Source organism: Pongo abelii, chromosome 12 (genome assembly GCF_028885655.2).
Source record: "Pongo abelii isolate AG06213 chromosome 12, NHGRI_mPonAbe1-v2.0_pri, whole genome shotgun sequence".
NCBI lineage: Eukaryota > Metazoa > Chordata > Mammalia > Primates > Hominidae > Pongo > Pongo abelii.
In genome coordinates, this window is record NC_071997.2 from 94,104,276 (window position 1) to 94,123,827 (window position 19,552).

Consider the following 19,552-nt stretch of genomic DNA (forward strand, 5'->3'; position numbering starts at 1 on the left):
CAAGACCTTATCTCTACAAAAGTTAGCCAAGTGTGGTGGCGCACGCTCATAGTCCCAGCTACTCGGGAAGCTGAGGTGGGAGGATTGCTTGAGACCAGGAGGTCGAGGCTGCAGTGAGCCAAGGTCATACCACTGCTCTCCGGCCTGGGCAACAAGCAAGACCCCATCTCAAAAAAAAAAAAAAAAAAGGTTAAATAGGAAAGACGTTGCTGGGAAGACTTGGATTGTAGTCTACTGTCTGGATTATGGTCATACTATTATCAACTAGAAATCCTGCTTTGGCCATGTATACATCTCTCCAGCTCCCAAAGATTCTTGGAAGAAATATCTTTGTGCTGGCAGACAGCTGCTGGTTATCCTGCGGGAAAGAGTAGTATTTTTCATTTAAGGCACAGTTTATATGTAGCCCAAAATAATGTGGTGGAGTTAGGAAGGGACAGAAATAACTCATTACATTCTGGTCATTTTGGATGAGCCTAAAATAATTCCCAATAATTTTGAGATAGTATTGTATAGTAGAGCACTGGGTTAGGACTTTGTGAGACCTGGCTGCTTATCCCAGCTTTGCTACTAATGAGCTGTGTGACTGGGAGCAAGTCATTTAAGGTGACTTTTAAACATTAGATTCTTTTCGTATAAAACGGGAATAGCAACAATACCTGAGGACCAACTGATCTCATAATGAAATACTATGTAGAAAAGTACTTTTGGTGACATTCAATACAAATCTCTAGAAGAGAGAAGGGTATTCCAGAGCGTCCCTATGCTACCACAATAGGAAATATCAACTGCCACAATCCAATCATTGCCATTGTGAATCCGTGGTTTTTCTGCAATACAAATGGATTTTATAGATTAAAAAGTCTAGCTCAGGTACTAGAAAATAACAGCAAGTTGGCAATTCAAATTACCCCAACCTGCCTGGACAGCTTTTTCTAAGAGATGGGGTTTCCCTATGTTGCCCAGGCTGGAGTGCACTGGTTATTCATAGGTACAATCATAGTGTGCCACATCCTTGAACTCCTGGGCTCAAGCGATCCTTCTACCTCAGCCTCCGGAGTAGCTGGAACCACAGACACAGTGCTACTGCACCTGGCTTTTGTTTTTTCTTATAGATTTGCTGGACGGCCACAGTGGCTCACACCTTGCCTATACTTTGGAAGGCTGAGGTGGGAGGATCACTTGAGCCCAGGAGTTTGAGACCAGCCTGGGTGACACAGTGAGTCCCCATCTCTACAAAAAAAATTAGCTGGGTATGGTGGTGTGTGCCTGTAATCCCAGCTTCTTGGGAGGCTGAGGTGGGGGAATTGCTTGAGCTCAGGAGGTTGAGGCTGCAGTGAGCTGTGATGGCACCACTTCACTCCAGCCTAGACAATAGAGCAAGACCCTGGCTCTCATAACACACACACAAAAGACTTGCCTCATTCATATAACATCAGCAAAAACCCGCCTAAATTCTAAAGGCAGGCAAAGTTAACATCATTTTAAGATTATATTCCTACAATCCTAGCACTTTGGGAGGCTGAAGTGGGAGGATTGCTTGAGCCCAGGAGTTTGAAACCAGCCTGGGCAATGTAGTGAGACCCCATCTCTATTAAAAAATTTTTTTTTTAAATTTTAACCTTGAGGTTTAAGGGAAATTTATTATAGAAATTTTGGTATTGTATATATATGAATTATATTTGTATACGCAGCTTATGGTAGATGGACATTCCTTATATAACCAAGATATGGTACATAAAGACCCTTTTATTTTTAATGAATATGGAATTTTCCAGAGACAACATTGAGTTTTAATATTACGTTGGCCATACATATGGTTTATTTGACATGATACCCCCTTGGCCAGGACCCCTCATCATATTGCTGTTCATACGGGAAAACACAATTTAATTTCTAATGATTCAACTTAGTATTTTTTCCCAGAAACTCACTGGCATGACTACCTGCCTGAATATTTCTGGCCAGCACTCTTTGTGGAGATACAGAGTTTGATAAGTTTGTTTTCTGGTCTGTGAATAAGTACTTTAACAGGTGTTTGAAAAGTGCCAACTAGATTATCATAAACAGTCCCTGTCCATCTTAGTTCTGTCAGTCTGGATTAGATAGGTTTCTTTTCTCGACTGTAACATTTCTAGGTTGATGAGTCTCAATTTTCTTTTTCTTTTTTTTATCATTTTTAGTTTCTTCTAATTAAGTAGCTCTTCTTTCATCAAAACCCTGGGATTTTTTCCATCATTTAGTTGTCCACTTTCTGGGGTTTTTGAGATTTTCAGATGGGCAAACAAACAGAACTGTGTGCCAGTGGCAGACCCTACTCCAGTTTTAGATAAGCATAGGAAACTGTTTCTATTTTGGTTTCCATATCCTTTGAAAGAAGGTGCTGAGGGGAGGAAGCATAGGACTTAGCAAAGTCAAAAATTCTGGATGTGCGTCCTGTGCTGCCCTTTTTAGCCATATGAGCCTGAAAAAGTCCTAACGATGGTGTGAGCCTCAGTTTTTTGTTAATCTATAGAATAGTAATAATTTTATTTATCTTATTTGTTAATTAAACCCAAATTGAGTGGCATAGAGTAGGCCTTGGGTACCACTGCAGTGACCCCATTTTTTTTCTATTTTTTTGTTAAAACAGTCATTCGTCTCTGAACTCCGTAACATCAGGGAACTCTGTATTTCCTTTTCCCTTCCTCTCAGCACCTTGCCCATGTAGTCAAGGTCTCTCTGTAAAGTTGTTCTCACAGATGAGAACTGCTTCCATTTGTGCCAAAGCCACAGGGTGACCCTGCCTGACTTTGTGACTGAGATGAAGGAGCAAGCATGCTATCAAAGGGAAGATAACACAAATCTAGAAGGAAGTTACAATACTGAAGACCACAGAATCAAGATTAAAAACTCTCTCAACAGGCTGCAGCCCTGGGTTGGAAACAAGGTAAAACCTAATTGAGATCAGAAAATCTTCCTCGTTTAAGTTGACTATTAATAATTATAACTGACATTTATTGAGCACTTGTGTGTTAGGCATCCTGTTAAATATACATGTTAAGTAATTCTTATGACGGATGAGGCTGAGGCCATTATTATAAAGATGGGGAAATGTAAAGTAAGCTGCTCAATCTTGCTCAGCCATTAGATGGTGAAACCAGGATTCTAAACCCTGAGGTTTGGTTGCAAAGCAGACACTCTTAACTCTCATAATAACAGTCCCCCAAAATAATGTCCCACCAAAGATATCCACGTCCTAATCCTCAGCCCCTGTAAATATGTTACCTTCATGACAGAAAGGACTCTGCAGAAGTGAGTAAGGGTTACCGACCTTTAGATGGGGAAAGTTTCTTGGGTTATCTAGGTGGCCCGATCTAATCATATGAATGCTTAAAAGTGAGAAACTTTCCTATCTTCTTTAAGAGAAGAGGAGATGGAAGGAGAGATTCAAAGCATGAGAACTGCCTGCTGTTGCTGGCTTTGAAGGTAGAAAAAGGGGGCTGCAAACCACGGAATGTGGGCAGCTTCCAGAAACTGGAAACACTCCTCAGCTGACAGCAGCAGGTAAATTCAGTCCTGTCACTGTCAGGAACTGAATTCTGCCAACAAGCTGAATGAACAAGGAAATGTCTTCTCCCCTAGAGCCTCCGGAAAGGAGCCAACACCTTGATTTTCTTTGTGTGCATTTATACATTTCTTGTGAAACTTTCTCCTAGATGTTTTATGTTTTTTTGTTGTGAATTGAATTTTTTTTTCCATTTTATTTTCTAACTAGTAATTGCTAGTATAGTGTAAGGCTATTGAATTCAGAATATGTCTCTTTTATTCTTCTATTCTACTGAATTTTCATACTCATCCTGATAATTTTTCAGTTGATTCTCCTGGATTTTCTTAGGTAGGCAATTGCATCATCTGCAAATAATTACATGTTGTTTCTTCCTTTCCAGTATTTAAACCTGTCACTTGGTTCTTGTCTTTTCCCATTGACCACTGGCATTTTAAAACAGCTGTTTGACATCAGAGACATTTTGACACAGCCTAAACACAAATCATTAAATAATCTTTGTGTTTCCAAAATGAAATAATAATAGCTAATATATGCCTTTTGTGAGCCAGGTGGGTTCCAAGTATTAATATATTGTATATTAATTTATTTAATTCTTACCGCAAACTCATGAGGTTGTTATTATCTTCCTTTTAGTGACAGGCAAACAGGAGCAAAGACATCAAGCAGTTTGCTGAAGGTTTAACAAGGGGGTGATGCTCAGACTTGAACCCAGGCAATTTTGTTCCCAAGGTCATACTCTCAACTACTATTCAAAATTGCTTCTAAGTGAATAAAACGAAATGGCAATCTTGATTTTTCTGATTATAAAAGTAAGACATGCTTATTAGAAAAGATTCAGTCAAAAAGGTTTAAACAAAAGGAAAATCACCTCCCCAATATTATTTTTTCATTGCTGCAGAGTATCCCACTGTGAGATGGAATGGTAACTTATGTCATCAATCCCATGCTGATGGGTTTTTGCCATACCGCTTTTCTTAGTTTTATTTTTCTATATTTTTCTTTTTTTTGTGGTTACTCTCTGCCTATGCTTACCCATCATATAGCTTTTCAAGTACCCATTTATGTGCTCATGATACTTCCTGAACTGGAATTTCTCAGTCGAAAAGAGTAATCATATTTCACATTTTGACAGAATTGCCAAATTGCACCCCTCAATTCAAGAAATGGCCTATTAAATTTTGTTAACCTCATAGGTGAAGAATGTTATTTTCACATATTTTAGCCATCTTTATTTTTCTATTGGGTGCTCATCTCTTTATTGATTTGTAATTATTCTTTCATTCTTTTTATATAAGGGCAATTCTGTCTGACGTTGCAATTTTTAATTTTTACTTTTATATTGGTTTGCCATTATAGGAGGATTATAGAAATTGGCTGAGCAAGGTGGCTAATTCCTGTAATCCCAGCACTTTGGGATGCTGACGTGAGAATTGCTTGAGGCCAGGAATTCAAGACCAGTCTGGACAACACAGGGAGAGCCTATCTCTACAAAAAAAAATTTAAAAACAACATCAGATCTCTCTATGCTGTCCAGACTGGTCTTGAACTCCTGGCTTCAAGCACTTCTCACTTCAGCATGATGGTGCATGCCTATAGTCCCAGCAACTTGGGAGGCTAAGGTGGAAGGATCACTTGAACTCAGGCGGTTGAGGTTACAGTGATCATGCCATTGTATTCCAGCCTGGGTGACGAAGCAAGACACTGTCTCTTAAAAAAGAAAATAGTCATCTACACTTTCTTATATATCTTTACAAACAACGTTTTAAAATTACTAATTTGAGTGAACCAGGCCCCACCTTTCAGCCTCCCTCCCTTCCTTAGACGTAAGAACTCTGCAGCCACACTGGATGGCACGAAGGGTCAGGACTGCTACTTTGGGTTATTACTTGGTAATTCAAAACTATTTTGACTTCCAGATAAATATGGATTGCACACTTTTGCAAAAAATAAGCAGGCTTTAAATCCACCTAAGATAGAAGAAATCAGCAAATTAGTGATGTCAACAAACTGAAAAATGTGAAGCCGATGAAAAATGGAAATTAGCCTGCAGAGAAAATGCCAGTAGGCATGCCAGTTTACAAAGTTTACTCTGAAAGGTTCAGGAATCGGAACCTTTCAGTTGCGTTAACTAGCTGGAGGTGAGAGGGGCTCATAACAGAGTCTTGTTGAAAGAACATAAGGAAGACTTAAAACCACAGATTCCTTTCCATATCCGACCCTGCCAGATGGCTACCTCTCCCTTACCTCTGAACAAGAAAGGAAGCTTATTTTCTTGAGAAATTAAAGTAGAGAAGCATCAAATTCAGAAACAAAGGCAGAGAGAATGAGCGCTGAGGCACTGTTCTGAAAATGAAAATGAAATGCAGATCTACATATGGAAGACTGACACTGCCCACCCTCATTCTTCTTGCTCCCTCCTTCCAACTAGGCTCCCAGAATTCTGGCAATCAGCTTATAGCTCATTAAGCAGATTGGAGGATTTTTCTCTGGAGAAGCTGTCTAGCCAAAGGCAAAAATACTACAGATTCTGACATTTTAAGGGTTTCTTGTTAAATGGTCAGTTACAGTGATAGCTACTACCGAATCCTCCTTGCCCATGCATGCAGAGCTGCTAATTGGCTTTTTAGTATGTCCCTCTTAATTATGAATGGACTGCTAAAAATTAATCCTTTAACATGAAAGACAGAAACCTAGAGAAAACAGACTGTGCAGGGAGCAGAAAAAAATTAAAAAGCAAAAACTTTTACCTTCTTTGATGAGATGATTTTACATGAGTGAAATAAATATGGGATGCTTTTAAACAATAAAAAAGGACAAAACCATAAAGAACTGTAAATGATAAAAATTAAAAGAATTAAAAAGTCAGTGAATATAAGCAACAAATAATTAGAAATAGGCGGGGCATGGTGGCTCACACCTGTAATCCCAGCACTTCTGGAGGCCGAGCTGGGTGGATCACTTGAAGCCAGGAGTTTGAGACCAGCCTGGCCAACATGGAGAAAACCTGTCTCTACTAAAAATGCAAAAATTAGCCTGGTGTGGTGGTGGGCATCTGTAATCACAGCTACTCGGGAGGCAGAGGCAGGAGAATCACTTGAACCTGGAAGGCGGAGCCTGCAGTGAGCTGAGGTTTTGCCAGTGCCCTGCAGCCTTGGTGACAGAGTGAGGCTCCATCTCAAAACAACAACAAAAATAATTACAAATAAAAAAATTTTAAAGATATGCAGGACCTGTACACTGAAAAACTATAAAACATTGCTTAGAAAAATTAAAGAAGACCTAAATAAATTGAGAGATATATCTTGTTCATGAGTCAAAAGACTCAATATAGTTAAAATGTCAGTTATCCCTGAATTGACCTATAGATTTAATGCGATCTCTGTCAAGATCCCAGCAGTTCTTTTTTTTTTTTTTTTTTAAGGTAGAAATTTATAAGCTGATTGTAAAAATTCATATGAAATGCAAAGGACCTAGAATAGCCAAAACAACTTTGAAAACAAACCAGAGTTGGAGTAAGTATTAGTTTGGATGGACTGCTATAACAAAATACCACAAACTGGTAGTTTATAAACAACAGAAATTTATTTCTCCGTCTGAGGCTAGAGAGGCCAGGATGAAGGCATCAGCTGATTCAGGGTCTGATGAGGGCCTGCTTCCTCATAGATGGCTGTCTTACTGTAACCTCACATGGCAGAAGGAGCAGGGATCTCCCTGGGACCTCTTTTATTAGGGCACTAATCCCATTCATGAGGGTTCCACCTCAAAACTTATACAGCTATAGTAGTGAAGACTGTGGTAGGTGTGTAAAATAAAAATAGATCAATGAGACAGAATATAGATATAAAGCCACACATATATTGATAATGCATACCGATTTGTTACAAATATGAAAAGAAATGCAGTGAAAAAAGGACCATCTTTTCAACAAATGTTGTTGGAGCAACTGGAAATACATATGTAAAAAGACCCCTTCTAGCCATATGCTGTTCCATATGCAAAAAATTAACTCAAGATGGGTGGAAGACCTAAATGCAAGAGCTATAATTATGAATCTTATAGATGAAAACTTTTTGTGACCTTTTTTTGAGTAATGCTTTCTTACAACACCAAAAACATTGGTCTATTAAAAAAATCCAAAACCCAAACTCATAAACTCGTCAAAATGTAAAACTTCTGCTCTAATAGAGAAGGAAAAGACAAGCTACAGATTAAGAGAAAATATTTGTAACATATATTTCTGATACAGGACTTGTATCTAGAAAATATGAAGAATTCTCAAAACTCAATAAGAAAATGACCCTATTAAAACTTGGCAAAAAGATTATAATCTACATTTTACTGAAGAAGATACATAAAAGATCAATAAGCACATGCAACGATGCTTACCATCATTATTCATTAGTCATTAGGTAAATAGAAATGAAAACCACAATGAGATACCACTCTATATGTCTTAGAATGGCCAAATTAAGACGACTGAGGCCAGGCGCGGTGACTCACGCCAGTAATCCCAGCACTTTGGGAGGGTGAGGCAGGTGGATCCCTTCAGGTCAGGAGTTGGAGACCAGCCTGGCCAACGTGGCAAAACCCCATCTCTGGTAAAAATACAAAGATTAGCTGGGCATGGTGGTGCGTGCCTGTAGTCCCAGCTATTCAGGAAGCAAGAGAATTGCTTGACCCCAGGAGGTTGAGGTTGCAGTAAGCCGAGATTGTACCACTGCACTCCAGCCTGGGCAACAGAATGAGACTCCAACCAAAAAAAAAACAAAAAAAAAAGAAGACTGAGCATACTAAGTGATGGTGAAGATGTGGAGGAAATGAAACTCTCATATACTTTTCATAGGAATGTAAAATGGTACCACCACTTTGCAAAAACAATTTGGCAGTTTCCAAAAGTTAAACCATATACCTACCACTCCTAAAGAAAGTATATGTCTTTACGATGACTCATACATAAATATTCGTAGCAACTGTATCTGTAATAGCCCCAAACTGGAAACACCTAAGTGTCATCAAAAAGGAAATAAATAGGTTAGGAGCAGTGGCTCATGCCCAGCACTTTGGGAGGTGACAGGCCAAGGGGGGATGATTGGTTGAGGCCAGGAATGTGAGACCAGCCTGGTCAACAGAATGAGACATGGTCTCTACAAAAAATAAAAAAAATTAGCCAGGCATGGTGGCATGCACCTATAGTCCCAGCTACTTGGGAGGCTAAGGTGGGAGGACTGCTTGAGCCCAGAAGTTTGAGGCTGCAGTGAGCCATGATCATGCCATTGCACTCCAGCCTAGGTGACAGAGCAAGACCCCATCTAAAAAAAAGTGAATAAATAAACAAATTGTGGCATATCCTTACATAGTGTCACTTCATCCATGCCATAAACCTTTCCAGATTTAAGGACACTCTACTTCCAAGGGGGAGAAGTGTCAAAATTATGTTGTAAGAACAGCATGTGGGATAAGAGAGATTATAGCTACCATCTTTGGAAAATAAAATATGCCACAGTATGTGGTGTATGTCCTTTGGAAATACTGTTTTTATTTTTATATTTTTGAGACACAGTCTTGCTCTGTTGCCCAGGCTGGAGTGCAGTAGCATGATCTCAGCTCACTGCAACCTCTGCCTCCTGGGCTCAAGGGATTCTTGTGCTTCAGCCTCCCGAGTAGCTGGGCTTACAGGCACCTGCCACCATATCTGGCTAACTTTTGGCTAATTTTTGCATTTTTAGTAGAGACGGGGTTTCACCATATTGGCCAGGCTAGTCTCAAACTCCCGACCTGAAGTGATCTGCCCACCTCAGCCTCCCAAAATGCTGGAATTACAGGCATGAGCCATAGTGCCCAGCCAGAAAAGTCCTACGCCATGTGTCAAACTCAGAACACAAAGAATCACTGTCCTATTGCTTGGTACAGTACTCCTGTTTGTTGAGAGCCCATTTACTAGAGCAGCTCTGTTTCTGCTTAATGAAAGCTCTTTTCTGAGAGGCAACAGAGTGTGTTCTGTCATAAATGAAGCGCTCTTCAAGAACTTCCTGAGCAAAAAAAAAAAAAAAAAGCAGTATATGATGTGACTAGAGGATCAGATGTGAAAAACTAGTTAGCTTAGGCCATGACTTCTCACCAGGGCTACCATTTCCAGTGGAGTATTTCTGGTTGCCAGTTGTATCTGTGCATAGTGTGGCCAAACTTACTGGCGTTGTTTAGTTCTCCTATAACCACTAGAGTTTTCTGGAAGGTTTTCGCTCTCTTGATGGAGATATTGCAAATGGACCACAGAAATTGGGCCCAACTGGCTATTAAACTAGTTCCTTAATTTGAAAATAATAAAGCGTAAGAAATAAACATTCATGCTGGGTGCGGTGGCTCATGCCTGTAATCCCAGCACTTTGGAAGGCCAAGGTGGTTGGATCACTTGAGGTCAGGAGTTCAAGACCAGCATGGCCAAAATGGCAAAACTCCATCTCTACTAAACATAACAAAAATTAGCCGGGTGTGGTGGCGCATGCCTGTAATCCCAGCTACTCGAGAGGCTGTGGTTGCAGTGAGCTGAGATTGCACCACTGCACTCTAGCCATGGAGACAGACTGAGACTCTCTCAACAACAACAACAACAAAAAAAAAAAAAAAAGGAAAGAAACATTTAACTTGCCTTTCCAATAGGAACTGCTTTTCATGGTAACTAAATGGTCCCAGATAATGAAGAAAAATCTCTTTTGTACTGAAGAATGTCTGCTAATCATGTAGAAGATTGATAGAACTAGTGAACTGACATTTTGCAACACCCTGAACTCAGGCAACAAGTATCAAATTGTTGAAAGCGTTAGGTTGATGGGAAACTGAATATTTATATAGAGCCAAAGTGATACCATACAGATTTTTACCCAGTTGCAAGGAAAAGAATGTAACTGTGTCCTGTCATTGGATCAAAAAGGCACTCTCATTCAGTGGTTGATCTCAGTGTCACTAATTGTGGGTCAACAAGATAGTACATGTTCCTGATGTGATATAAGATGAAATAACATTACCTGTGATGTATAGCCAAACTTGGCTCAAACTTGATAAGAATAAAAATTTTAATCTAATTTTCAGTTGATAAGAAATACAGAAAACAAGGGACCAAACTAACACCATAAAGAAGTGTCCAGAAAAATCCAAAACATGGCCCAGCCTATAATACATCTGGCCTAGTCTATTAACAAGTCAGTGTCAGAGAGAGAGAGAGAGAGAGAGAGGTGGGGATGTGGGGTGGGGAGGAAGAGATAGAGAGAAAAACTTACTAGTTTAGAAGAGAAACTATTATCACGCAATGCGTAGACTGATTAAACCAGATGTAGAGAATGTTTTAAAGGTGACTGAGAACATCTGAATATAGATTGGTATGAGAAAAGATAAAAGTTTATATGGAAAAGTAGAAATCATTGCATAAAAATTTCAGGTTATAAGATAGCTTGTACAGTATGGTTTACTTTGGTACAAAAAATATAGAAGTATATACATGCAAGTTGGTTGTCTAAACTGGAACACTTACAGGGGTAAAGCGAGGCACTATTGATATGCCAGGATAACAGGTATAAACTTGTCTTCCAGGCAAGCTGGGAGGAATGCTCATCCTTCAAGCAGCTCTTCTCAAACTTCAATGTGAAGGGGAATTGCTTGGGAGTTGGGGTATGGTGGGTCATGTTAAATGAGGATTCCCAGGCTCTATCCTCAGAGATTCTGATTCGATAGATCTGGGGATGGGCCCAAGAATCTGCCTTTATTGTGAGTACTCGGGTGATTCTGCTGCTGGGACTGGTGAGGGAATGGAGCCTGGCCAACAGCAGTTTCTGTAGGCATCATCACTAAGTAGGGATCGGCTAATCCTTGTGGATTTGTTTCACGGAATTTTCCTTTTTTTTTTTTCTTGAGGTAACTGCTTAGAAATCCATCTGTTGCCTATTAAAGAAGACTGGAGGCTGTGCGCAGTGGCTCACGCCTGTAATCCCAGCACTTTGGGAGGCCGAGGTGGGCGGATCACCTGAGGTCAGGAATTTGAGACCAGCCTGACCAACATGCAGAAACCCCGTCTCTATTAAAAAAATAAAATAAAATTAGCCGGGCGTGGTGGCGGATGCCTGTAATCCCAGCTACTTGGGAGGCTGAGGCAGGAGAATTGCTTGAACCTGGGAGGCAGAGGTTGTGGTGAGCCGAGATTGCGCCATTGCACTCCAGCCTGGGCAACAAGAGTGAAACTCCGTCTCAAAAACAACAACAACAAAAAAGACTGGAAAATATAGTGGTATAAATCAAAAAGTATCAGAGACAGATCTCAATCAACTTAGCAGTTTATTTTGCCAAGGTTAAGGACATGGCCGGAAGAAGGAACACAGATATCACAGAAACAGCCTGTGGTGGGGGCTTTTCTTCAAAGACCATGTTGAAGCCTTCAGTATTTAAAGGGGAAAAGCAGGCTGGAAGAGAAAGAGGGAGGATGTGGTCACATGACTGAATCCACATGTTGCCAGAGAAAAGGAGCAAGTAGGAGAATAGACAATTATGTAGTCGTCTCCCACTCAGTAAATCAGCACTGATCACTGATAAGGTGAACATAGAGCAGCTGACTGTGGAGACATCTGGCCTTTTATCTGTAGCTGTCTGCTTAGGAACAAAGAGAAAGGCAATTTCTGGCATGACTCAGCTTTCAGCTTAATTTTTTCCTTTTGGCATCATGAAGTGGGGTCCTGAGATTTTATTTTCTTTCACGGCGGTTAAATGAATGGCCTTTGCAGTTTGATAGAGTTGGGTTTGAGTATCAACTTTAGCGCTGTGTGCTGTATGACATTGTCTCTTCACATCACTAAGACTATTTTCTTGTAGGTGAAATATGAATATTGACAAAGTTGGTATGAGGATTAAGTGAGATAATGCATTTAAAGCACATAGTCTCAACAAACAGTAGTTATGTCTGTTATGATCATTGTTACTATTCGTGAACAGGCAGTGAATACACTGTGCTAACCCTGGACCTGCCAGATAGGTGTCTTCTGCCTTTCAGATTCAGGATGTCTCCTGTAAAGCAAAACAAAAACCTATCCTGACCTTCCTGGATGATTCATAAATGCTTGGTGAACAGTTTTTACTACACATTTGTTCCCTGATAGCCCCTTAGAAGTCTGTGAAATTGGCTGGGCGTGGTGGCTCATGCATGTAATCCCAGCACTTTGAGAGGCAGAGGTGGGCGGATAACTTGAGGTCAGGAGTTCGAGACCAGCCTGACCAACATGGTGAAACCCCGTCTCTACTAAAAATACAAAAGTTAGCCAGGCATTGTGGTGGGCGTCTGTAATCTCAGCTACTTGGGAGGCTGAGACAGGAGAATTGCTTGAACCCATGAGCGGAGGTTGCAGTGAGTCGAGATCACGCCACTGCACTCCAGCCTGGGCGACAGAGTGAGACTCTGTCTCAAAAAAAAAAAAAAAAAAAAGAAAAAAGAAAGAAATCTGTGGAATAGTTGCCTGAGTCTTTGGGTGTGGGATACGTATGCAGCATAGCAGCTTCAACACTGTGCTCTGAAATCTCGGGTCTAGTTACTATGGAATGGAAAGCTGAGGACAGGGACTAGAAGGAGATTCTTCAGTAGTTTTTTGAACTCAACTTGTCCATTCCAGCTAAACTTTATTTCTTATGCAACAAAAGTCTATGAAGGCAAGATTTTTCTTGGCAGCATAATTACTGCTACCTAATAAGGGAAGAGAATTTCCTTCTAAAGATTCCTGCTGTTTTCTTAGCAGGCGGGAACTTTTGCACTCTGCCGCTGCTGGGTGCCATTACTGTCCGTCCTGGGCTTGCTCTTTCCATTCTGAGATGGGAATGGAAAAATCCACAGGGAACAATTGGTAATTCCATCCTGATTTGTATGCATTTTGGGGTGTTGGTTTTGTTTTGCTTGCTTTTTTTTTTGTTTTTCTTTGGTACTTCTATTCTGTAACCTTATCACTTATATTTTTTGAAAAGTCAAGATGCATCATTTGATACATAATTAAATATTTGAAAACAGGGACTGTCCTGGAAATCTTGGACTTTGGGCTACTGTGTGCATAACCTCATGGAGGGGTCTGAGCAGCTCTGTCCATCTACATGTGAAGGATCAAAGGGTGCCCCAGGTGTGTCCCTACTGACTCCATATAAGGCCCAGGGGAAGTTGTGCCCTGAAGATAAAGGAAATGAAGCTTCAGCACCCTTCACTTGTCAGGGATTAGACCTTTCTAAGACACTAGGCAGAGGACCTAGCAATGTGTGCATATGTTTCTTTTATAAATGGCAAAAATAAGACATTTTTATATTGTTTTCCATTAAAGATGATCTCAAAAACTTTGTAAGTTTAGGCCCCACAAATCTGTGTCCACCCATGACGGGCTTCCTCTGGCTATGCCTGAAGGATTTTACCTTTATATAACTAGATAGTCAGCAGCCTCAACTCCAAGCCAGGGCACACTGGCACGCCAGGGATGGTGTGGGAATGCAAGTAAAGAGGGGCATTCACAACTCTATTGGCTGCTGGATGCAGAGAAAACCGCAAGCTGGAGCAAGAGCAGCCTCTGGGGAAAAACAAGCTGTAGACCTGAGGTCCAGCAGCAAGAGTTCCTTCTTCAAACAGGTGGTTAGCAAGTGGCACCCATCAGCTACCTGTTCAGTCTTTGAGAAAAAGTAACGACCTACTTTATAAATTAGCCACCTACTTTATAAATTAACGACCTACTTTATAATTTATACAAATAAAAATACTGTCGCTATGTGCTGTGCCCCAGCCACTCCCCAGCCCTGGTGCGGCTGTGTCCTGTAGTGGAGACAGCCCTGGATAGGTCCCAGCCTTGGCTCCTCTGCTAGGTAGCTAAGTTATGAATGCTTAGCTTTGTTGATCTTTAAAATGAGTGTGTTGGATTAGGCAGTCTCACTCTGAAACTTAAATCATTTTATGGTACGGAGGTAGAGTTTATATGATTTCTGTAGAGATACAAGAGTAGTGCCGTGGGAAAGTATGACGCACCTGTTGGGAAGGAGGTTGACATATGGAGAAAAATCAGACCATATGGGATTAGGAAATTTAAAAAATTATCTCCTCCTGCTCAGTAAACATGCCAAATATAAGCCTATCATCCTAAGAACTGTCGTCCTTTTAACAAATGAGAAGAAATTATGTGCATTTCCAAAATTAAAGGGATATTCACGTCATGTTAAATGTGTGACATATGTAGGCAACGACGAAGTTCTGAGAAGTAAGTTTGTGTTTACGGTATGGCCTTTGTTTTTTAGGAGATTACAACTAAAACAGGACTAGCTCAGATGAAACAATTAACAAAGCTGATGAGCTATAACCAAAACCCACGATTAGTGATGGGTTCATTGAATACATTCTAGTACATCTGTTCTATGGAATACTATGCAATCATCAAGTAGAATGAACCACATTTATATGTATTGACTTGGGAAGGTGTAGAAGACATGTTAAGTAAACATAAGCAAGTGGTAAACGATAATGAAAAATATGACCATGTTTTTATTAAAAGCATAAATGAGACCTCAACAGGTGATTCAGTGCTTGTGTAAGCATAGAAAAAATATGGAATGATATATACACCAGCATGCTAATACTGGTTACTTCAAGAGAGTATAATTGGACAGGGGAGGAAAAAATATATACATTATATATATATTATATATGATAATATATTACAAAATATGTGTCAATATTATATATGATATATATATATTTTATTATATATAATATATTAGCTTCCTATAATTAAGTTTATTTAAATTGTTATGAGTGTGTATTATAATTTTTTTTTTTTTTTTGCCCAGGCTGGAGTGCAGTGGTGCGATTTTGGCTCACTGCAGCCTTGAACTCCTGGGCTCAAGCAATCCTCCTGCCTCAGCCTCCCGAGTAGTTCGGACTACAGGCATGAGCCACCATATCTGGCTTGTGTATTATAATTTTTAAGAGTGCTTTTGTAAAATAAAAAAAGCACAACCTTTGTTTTCTCAACCTCCCCAGTCTGTGGTTGTATGCTGGATCACATTATGGTTATAACCTATGTCCCCTCTGCAGTATGCTCAGGTCCCCTGTAAAACTCATCCAGTGAGTTCAAGGCCTTTTCCCCCACTCTGTTTTTCCTCCTTGGCTCACCTTCTGCTGGAGAAGCCCTGGGAGGGAGTGGCCTCCCATGACACCCAGGCACGTAACCCCCCGAAGGGGGTGCGGTTTGTGCTTGGGGCTCTGCCAGAGTACAAAATGGCATCATGTTCCCTAGACTCCCAAAGTCCCCTCAGTGTCCTGGTTCTTCAGGAAGGGGCAATGCCTTTCCTCCCCCTCACCTGTCACACTTTAATGGGTGGTTACAAAATTGGAGCTGCTTGGGCTCCTCATGCATGTCAGCTCCTCTAGGCTGGTCCCATCTCTCCAGAAATGCCTGGGTCCTTTCACGCAAGCTCAGCCTCTGGGGGGCATGTCCACGTACATTAGTGCTAATTGTGTGGTAGAGGCAGAAATTCAGTGAAGGGAAAGACGGGGCTTTTTTAGAAGACTTGGGGTTTGCACAGGACCGTGGGGAGGTATGGAGATGGGGTACATCAAACGTGGAAACCCTAACACCAGCAACGTCAAGAAGGGGGAAGCAACAGTAAAAACATGGAAGGCCAGGTGCGGTGGCTCACACCTGTAATCCCAGCACTTTGGGAGGTTGAGGCGGGTGGATCATGAGGTCAAGAGATCGAGACCATCCTGGCCAACATGGTGAAACCCCGCCTCTACTAAAAATACAAAAATTAGCTGGGCATGGTAGCGCGCAGCTGTAGTCCCAGCTACTCAGGAGGCTGAGGCAGGAGAATCGCTTGAACCCGGGGGGTGGAGGTTGCAATGAGCCAAGATCGTGCCACTGCACTCCAGCCTGGGCAATAGAGTGAGACTGTCTCAAAAAACCCCCCCAAAACCATACAGTTGAATAAGAACAACTATTTCCCTGGTTTCTGTCTTTCTCCTATCTCAAAGGGCTCTTAATGTATTATTAGGCAGGGATGTGTGTGTATTAGTATCTTAAATAAATAATTTAACATATTAACAACATTCCTTGAGGAAATAAACGTGCTTAAATTTTTAGTATGCATGGGACTTGGCACTGGTGTAAAGACACTTTGAGCAGACAGTGGTTTACCTGCAGTATTGGCTATATATCCTAGAGCCTTCAAGTGTCTGGAGAAGTGGTTTCCTTCTTAAAATGGATAGATCCTTCTCTGAGTGCAGGAATCTGACTAATTACAAGAATCTCCTTCCCTGGAGTGATCATTCAACCTGGGGTGTGTCACTGCAGATAAAAGAACACCCCGTAGATTCTCACTAGAAGAGAACCAGTGGCTGAGCGTAATGTTCCCTTCCTCAGGGAGAACTTATCTCTTGAGAAGGGGAAATGCTTTTCAGGCAAATAAATCACTGCTCCAAATTTTTCATAACTGATTCAATATTCAGTTCCAACTTCTGTATCAAATGCTGGTTTGGAAAAGATTTCCAGGGTCATGGGAAATCTATGGACTGAAGAATATAATATTGTGCATGAAGGAAATCTCAAACATTGAGCTTTAAAAAATACTTCATAATCGTCAAGTATTTACAAATGAAATTACAGGTAATCTCAGATTTGCTTTAACATAGCCTAGCTAAGTGGAAGAGGGGTCCTGGGGTATAGATAAAATGGAATTGACAATGTGTTAATTATTGAAACTGTGTGATGTGCCCATGTGGGTTCATTATACTGTTTTCTCAACTTTTGTAAATGTTTGAAAATTCCCATATAAAAAGTTAACAGGCCAGGAGCGGTGGCTAACGCCTGTAATCCCAGCACTTTGGCAGGCTGAGGCAGGTGGATCATCTGAGGTCTGGAGTTCAAGACCAGCCTGGCCAACGTAGTGAAACTCTGTCTCTACTAAAAATACAAAAAATTAGCTGGGCATAGTGGCAGGCACCTGTAATCCCAGCCACTCGGGAGGCTGAGGCAGGAGAATCGCTTGAACCTGGGAGACTGCAGCCTCGGCAACAAGAGTGAAACTCCAACTCAAAAAAAAAAAAAAAAAAGGCCGGGTGCAGTGGCTCACACCTGTAATCCCAGCACTTTGAGCGGCCTAGGCGGGTGGATCATGAGGTCAGGAGTTCAAGACCAGCCTGGCCGACGCGGTGAAACCTCATCTCTACTAAAAATACAGAAATTAGCTGGGCATGGTGGCGGGCGCCTGTAATCCCAGCTAGTTGGAAGGCTGAGGCAGGAGAATCGCTTGAAACCAGAACACGTAGTTTGCAGTGAGCCGAGATCATGCCACTGTCCTCCAGCGTGGGGGAAACAGCGATACTCCATCTCAAAAATAAATTTAAAAAAAAAAGGTTAAACCCCAATAGTGTCTTTCTTTTGAGTGAAAATATGTTTTTAAAAATTAATAATTCATAGAACTTGCATAACGAATAAATATATAAATGCATAAAATATAGCTAACACTGGTGCTTACTATGTACTAGGCATATATGTTATATATGTACATAATTTTATATATTATACATGCATATGATTATATGCATACATACATTTATATGCACTTACATTAAATATGTAAAACACTCACGTATAAATATATATGGTGTATCAACTCATTTAATTCCTGTCAACAATTCATGATGTGAGTTCTAAGTAAATTATTTGCATGTGCAGATGAGGTAATGGGGTTATATACGGGGTTAAATAACGCACCCAAGGTCATTAAGCAGGATTTGAACTCAGCAATTTGGGCTTCAGAACTCATGCTCCCCGCTGCCTGTATCCATGCGGGTCTGTATTGTTGTCGCCAACAACTTTCCCCACCACAGTTTAACTTTTTTTTTTTTTTTTTTTTTGAGACGGAGTCTTGCTCTGTTGCCCAGGCTGGAGTGGAGTGGTGTGATCTCGGCTCACTGCAACCTCCGCTCCCAGGTTCAAGCGATTCTCCTGCCTCAGCCTCCTGAGTAGCTGGGATTACAGGTGCACGCCACCAAGCCCGGCTAATTTTTGTATTTTTTGTAGAGACGGGGTTTCAGACGCGCCCAGCCCACAGTTTAATTTCTGTTTTTGAATTGATTTGGGAGTGGGGGGTGGGGTGGAAACTTTTTTTTTTTAACTGTCCGGCAAGTTTGCTGAAGCTACCTGTCCAGGTTGGCCCCGGGGCCTGCCTCTCGGCATCGAACTGGGGCGCCTGAGCCTCGGCAGTGCGGGCGGTGGGTCGGCTCGGGTGACCGGTTACCCCCGGTCTTGGGTCCTTTGCACTGCGGCGATCCGACCGCTTCAGAGCGGCGCGCAGGTAGCCGTGTGGCGCCACCTGGTGGCCGGAGCACCGGAGCCGATCCACAGCAGCGCGCGCCCGTGTCTTCTCGGTGGGAACGCAGCCCTGGCTAGCAGGACCGCGACCGCTCCGCGCACTCCCGGGGCGTGGTTGAGGACAAAGCCAAAGCCCAGGGTGGCGGGGAGGAGGTGGGCGGCCACAACACCAAGGGAGATGGGCCTTGGACCTTAGCCTGGAGGATCTTCTCCGCTAAGGAGGGAGACCCAGGAGGCTCGCTCGCGGTCCGCGCAGCCCAGGCCTCCCACCCTGACCGCGCCTCTTCGGAGCCCGGAGCTCCACCTTTGATCAAGTGGGAATTAACTTGAGAAAGGGGTGCTGCCTAGGGACTTTTAAAACGAACTCTTTAACCTTTCCAAGTACTTACCCTTCATGTATGTGTGTACATAATCTATGTCTATTTCTTTATATCCTCACTTCTTTCCAGAAAGGGTATGAAAGCTGGAATGACGTCATATAATGCCTTTTTTTTTTTTTTCCCCCTCACGACAGCCCGCTTAGGCTTGTGAAGAACGCATGTGCTGGCACCCAGAGCCTGGTCCTGCCGAGCTGCTCCCTGGTGCTGGGGAAAGGTGGCACAACTGTAGAGACAGAAGAGTATTTTGGGGGCCTGGC